Consider the following 6,503-nt stretch of genomic DNA (forward strand, 5'->3'; position numbering starts at 1 on the left):
AAGAACCGCCTCCTAACATTGATCGACCTGGAGCGCTTTTTATGTATGATAAGAAAACAACCAGAGCCCCAACCTATAATGAGAATGTAGGGATTTACAAGCATGAAAGCGAAGGAATGGTCTCTTACTTTCAATGCAAGTAACCCTACCCGAATGAATTAAGCAAAGACAAGGTTCTTTACTTATTTTCTTATGAAACTGCTATGGGGAAAGATATTGTTTTTGTTGACATATACGGGCAAGAATACAAACGTATTCTCCCAGAAGAGGTTGAAAAGGCAACAGTTCCGGGAGCATCGACCTATGGCCCCGACGAGGTACCAAGAGTCACCTACTCCCCTTCCAAGTCGACTAATCCCTTTTCAGAAGAGTATGATGCTACCTCACATTCTACCCGACCACCGACGACCAACTACCAGGACCAACCAGCTACTCAGCCATAACTGCAGGCATGGCTTTGACAGAGTGCTACATTAGAACAAGACCAAACCGCACGAGGGTTATCAAACTGCACGAGGGTTAAGGGATTTACAAGAACCACCACTCTATGCACAATATCAAGGAGAGAGTAAGCCAAAGACTCAGGGGTCAACTGAGCTTGGAAGAACACCCCGAGAACGAGTTCGGAGAGATGAACCATCTCTCCTGAGAGCTGTTAAAAATTAAGGATTAGGAGCACCATTGGGAGAAGAACCTGGCCACTACAGAAGACCAGACGAGGTATATCGACTAGGACGGGGAGATCCCATGATGAGATTTGGAGACCATCGTAGAATTAGACCTTCTCAAGTGCAAAAATGGGTAAACAAGAAATATACGGGAAGCAAGGATCCAAGAGATCATGTAGCAGCCTTTGTGCGTGTAATTAGAGCTGAAGAGGTGCTAGACTTTCCTACCCAATTTGCAGGATTCGGTTTAACCTTAGAGGATGATGCGGCTACATGGTTTGACTCAGTGGAGCGAAGAGACTTTGAGTCTATGGAGGAAGTGTTTGACGAGTTTATCGAGGAATTCTCACAAAGGGGGATAGCTCATAATACCATCTCGCAAATCCATAAATTCAAACAAAAAGATGGAGAGTCCGTGCGAAAGGCCGCCCTCCGATTAAAAAGATATGTTAAGTTCTGTCCTGTGGAAGAACTGCCAACTCAGTCCAGACTTATGCTTATATTTATACAAGGACTAAGGAATGCAGATCTTCAAAAGGACTTACATATGAAAAGGAGCACTACGTTGAATGATTTGACCAAGGAAGCGCTATACCTTGTGGACAATTGTGCGGTCTACAATGAGGGTGAGTTCAAGGATCTTGACGATGATTCTTCCTCACAACAAAGCGGGAGCAAGTCTGCTAAGACAACACTGAAGAGGGAAGTAGCGGTAAGCCAAGAGCAGCTTGTAGAGAAAGTGCTTAAAAAGATTAACTTGTATTCCAAACCACAAGCTAAACAACCAAAATGGTGTGCGATTGAACAAAAATGGACAAACCATGGAACGGAGGAGTGTTATTATAACAAGGGATATGTGAGAGAACGACCATATGCTCCACAAGCTCAGGCGACATCTCCTCAAGTCCAACCGATGCCTAGATATCAGACTGGCAACCTACCAGGACCTGTAGGTGCAGAAAGACCACAACCAGTGTTGGGACAACAACCACCCCTACCAGGATTACGACTAGTCGGCATAAGATACACACCCACAGTAACTGAGTCGGATGAGAAGGCTTTGGTACCTATGCATGCATACTACGACGAGCCCAATGGATATGCGGCAAACTCTGTCTATTATCCACAGGACAAACCCTCTACATCAGAACCATGGAGCATGATAGGAAATACAGGACCACCAACTGTTGCAAAGGCAGTGGGAGAAGGATGATATAGCCTGGATGAAAGAACACTGTTGTTCATAGCCAACGCAGGCATGAGCGGGCAAAGAATTGCGCACCAACAAAGAGGAGCTCCAGGAGCACCTCAACAGCCTAAAGGACCATGCTACAAGTGTGGAGGAGACCATTGGCTGAGGGATTGCCCTCATGAAGAAATCATTAGGGTCAACGCATATTGCACGGAGTGTGGAATTACTCACTTGATCCCTGATTGCCCTAAAAACCCGATCAAAGGAGCAAAAACTACCTTGAATATGCGGGGAGAGCTACCGTTCAGTGGAGGGTCAGAAAACAAAACTCCGATTCCTGTTAAGGTCTTGACGAGAGCCCAAGCAAGGAAAAATGACAATCAGCCCAAGAGTAACGATGAAAATCAAGAAGAAATCATGACTGACCAGTCTAGTGTCAGTCGTGATAATCCTTGGAAAGAATGGAGCGAAAATGAAAGCTAGACGTGAGCGAAAACAAAAAGATGTAGAAGCTGAGCTAACGATAGCTCGAGAACAACTTAAACAGCAAAGAGAGTCCGACTCTCTAAAATCAACGGAAGGACCAAAGAGTGCAAGCTCAAAAAGCAAACAGAAATGATATGGTACAAGGCTATGCAACTCGAAAAGGAGTTGCTACAAGGGCTTTCCAAATCGGGCAGAACAGCAGTAGAGCTACGACAAGAATGGAATGCGCCTATGTTACCTTATGCTCTGCTGAAGTATGAGACTCTAACACATCAACGGCAGCTCAAAAAAGAAGAACAAGTGCCAGTATTTGAAGGAGAAGTACAAGATAGGGAACGTCAAAACAGAATAGTGGACAGCTAGCCAAAGTGGAGGCGTCAATGGCTATTGGACCATCCTCATAACTTGATCCACTTAGTCAATGCACCGCCTGAGCTGAGGAATGACAGAACGTTTTGCCCAACTCCCCGAACATACACCTACAGCCAACATAAAGCACTACAGAGAAGAAATCCGACATGGCTGAATTATCCAGTAATGCTAGGGCCAGCAGAGGGAGAGAGAATATCCGGTTCTTACATGGTGAAAACCCTGCAGGGCGCCATAGCAGAATTCGGAGGCTCTCCTGACCTATCCTGCAAGATGCTATGTAAAATAGCTCGCACATTTTTGGCTTGTCTCACAACCTTCTCAGAAAGCTGGACATCAGAGTATATGAATACTGAAAGAAGCATCTCAGAATTGTCATACGATCTAAGTGGGCCACCGATAGACCCAGTATTGTATGCTTATTTCAAACGGCTGATGTTTCTGCCAAGCTACCATTTCCAGACATTTGAAGAAGCATTTTACACGGGTTTCTTCATGTATAAGTCAAAAAATTTTGGCCCATTAATGGCAAGTGACTCTATTCGCTATGATGTGTTTCTACAGCAAATCACTCAAGAAAGGCGACAACGACAATAAAGACAAAGAAGATCATGTTGTGGTAGACATGAACTAGGAGGGGGGGAGTGTTGGAGCCCCATTGGTCCAACTGTTGTAATGAGCCCATTTGTAAAGCATATCAAATTCCATTTTTTATGTCAAAGACGTCTTATCAGTTTGATCCATTCGTCTGGATTATGTAAATATTAGTCAGTAAGTCAGGACTCAGAATTATTCCCACTTTTGTAATCATGAGCAAGAGAACCCCATGCACATTTTTTGAGCTAAGGTGACTAAAGTATAACAGTCACCTTAGAACCATTTTTTGAATAACATTTGAATTAATCCTGTGTCGTACGAGTCTGAGAGAGAGAGAGAGAGAGTGAGTGTGTCTTATCCTCTTCGCTACGTGCTTCTCCCTCACCGGATTCACGACGCAACCACACCACCGCGATAGTCTCTCCGAGAGCTACGCGCCCACGCCACGCATTCGCCGTTTCGAGTTGATCGCAGTCGATTCTTCCTCGAGCTTGTTTTGCTTGTAAGTAGCACAAACAGTGTCTATTTTCAATAATCAAGTGCTTCATAGAATGAGAAAGAGATTAGCTACACATAGATACTGATAAACTTAAGTTTCGCCCACTTTTGGATTATGACCTGTTGGTCTATCGCGATAGCATTCGAGATAGCTAGGGTTCAAATCTGGTGAGATTAGACTTATAGGTAAGTATGTCGTAGTGAGAGGATGGTGCCTAGTAAGTTTGATGCGATTCTGAGTTCATTGGATGTGTAAACTGTGTTGTGAGAGTTAAGGGATAGGGTGGGTGCATTCTACCAGGGTTAGTGATTGATGCATCATAAAAGTGCGTATGTGTAGATTGGTCTCAGCCTGACAAGCTAACGAGATTGCCTACGTGCACCTACGGGTTAGTCGTGTCATCGGATGATAAGTATGTTGTTTGTGTCATGCTCGTGAGTATGAACAGGGGAGTAGTTAAGCCCTAAAACATTTGTAGTCAGACACTTAGAGAGAGAGAGAGAGAGAGAGAGAGATTTTGACCTAGAGCACTACGCCGTGTTTTTTCCTAGTAAGAATGTTTCAAATCTCTCGTAAAATCAAGCCATACCATCAAAGTTTGGAAATGAGGTGGAACATGGATCGTGATCCATGACTCCCCCTTCAAATTGCAAAACTAAGTGGTGCAAAATGCTGCTCATGAAAGCGCCTATCCACTACTCACATCACAATTCTTTTTTGTTTATGAGCATGGAACGCGATCCATGATCCCCAATTTTTCCAAACACACAATTTGTAATGCAATCAGTTTCCAAATGCCTTGGGGAGTGTGCCCTACAAATTTAGTGTCAAATGGACATGAAAACCACCCAAAATCAAATAAAGTTGGAAATTCAATTACCAAATGGTCATTTTGACCCACAGATGGAAAAAGTGATCCAAATTCTAGAATAGAGCGCACTAGTAGCTTAAGGAACATGCGCAAAAACTACCCTTGAAGTTTTGTCTGATGGGGTTCAGAATATGATTTTGTCAAGAATTGGTTCAAAGTGTGTGTACAACCTAGAAATTGTGCAATGTGCCAACATTTAAGTATTTGTCCATATAAACTGCTTCATTTGTCAAAGTTCAGCAATGTTAGAGTATGTCTTAGAGACTGAAAGTGTGTTTTTGGCCAAAATACAAAGTCAAGAGAAATTGTGAACTAGTGCCAACTCAAGGAAAACCAAAAAAATGCGTGAAAATTGGTTTAAACTTGCCAGGCCAACTAGGGGATTCACCTTAGACTCAAATTGGGATAGAAATCCACATACAACTGGGATTTGGGCACTACTTCAACTTAAATCATGAGAAAAGAAAAATTCCAAGACTGAGAGAGGAACAAAGACAAAAACTGACTGAAACAAAGAAAAAGGTACAAGCGGAGGGAGATAATGTGGATGACAAAGAGGAGGATGATCCAAACAAACCTCTAGAGAAAAGAAAAGCAAAGAGACTAGAAAAGATAAAGCAATATAAGAGGAGGATAATTGCCGATAAGGTGGAGCTTGTCAGCACCATGCAAAGAAACACATCCACAATGTCCTCAAGTGCAAAGCGGAGCAAAGAGCTCAAGATGAGATAAAAAGCAAAAGACTGACACCTTGAATCTTCTAACGACTCCTCAAAGAGCAAACGAAAAGATGATAAGGAACCACCAAGGAGGGAGACGGGTGTGGAACGCATAGAAATCCACACAAAAAAATAGTTCCACCACTCTCTCCCAAGGCATCCACCCCTCCTCATACTCAAGAGTCAAAAGATGAACCTGACAATCAAGATAAAACTCATGATCAACCACCTTGGGAGTAGCCAATTCTTGAAGACAAAGAGAAAGAGGAAAAAGAAAAAGAAGCCACTCCACTATAGGACCCTCCAAAACGGCATTACTTTGAGAATCAGCAAGAAGATCATATGGACATGGAGCCTGAAAAGATGGAGCAAGCTACAACTACTGAGAAAAATCAAGAGAAGAAAGAGATACCAAAGGAGACAGAGCTAGAAGCTAGCGCCTTCAATAGTGCATCACATCCAAAAGAGGCCAATATCTCCACACTCAAGGGCCATTATTGAAGATGGAGCAAGGCTCTTTCAATATTTCAACATTGATGAACACTTGGAGCACACCAAGCTGCAATTCAAATGCCACAAAGCCATCACCAACAAGCGTGCACTAGATCTATAAGATGCCAAAGCTAAAGCGATGACACCAAAAGAAGAAAATCAGAGGCTTCAACAACAAGTGGAGGAGCTACAAGAAAGCCACATCAACATCAAAAAATATTTAAGTGAAGAAAAGAAAGAAACGGTGATCTCTATCTGATCCTGCAAAATCATGTCGAGGAAAATAGCCAAATGCACAAAGAGAGTTAGTCACTTGAAGAAAAGCTCAAAGCGGAGAAGCAGAAGAATGTAAATCTTGGGGAATCATATGGTGTGGTCAAGAATACAGTGTCACAACTTTTAGCAATTCAAGATGCACCTACCCTCACTTCAACATCATCAGCTCTAGTGGCAGCTCTAGAGGAACAAAAATCACAGGCAAATCTTGATTACAGGACATAGGTCCATCCAAGCACAAAAAGATAGGGAGATCACATAGCTAAAAGAGAAACTCGCAAAGGCACAATCTGAGTTAGCAATCCAAAAGGAAGCATCTACATTGGAGCTACAA

Source organism: Adiantum capillus-veneris, chromosome 27 (assembly GCF_014529385.1).
Source record: "Adiantum capillus-veneris isolate H3 chromosome 27, ASM1452938v2, whole genome shotgun sequence".
Lineage (NCBI taxonomy): Eukaryota > Viridiplantae > Streptophyta > Polypodiopsida > Polypodiales > Pteridaceae > Adiantum > Adiantum capillus-veneris.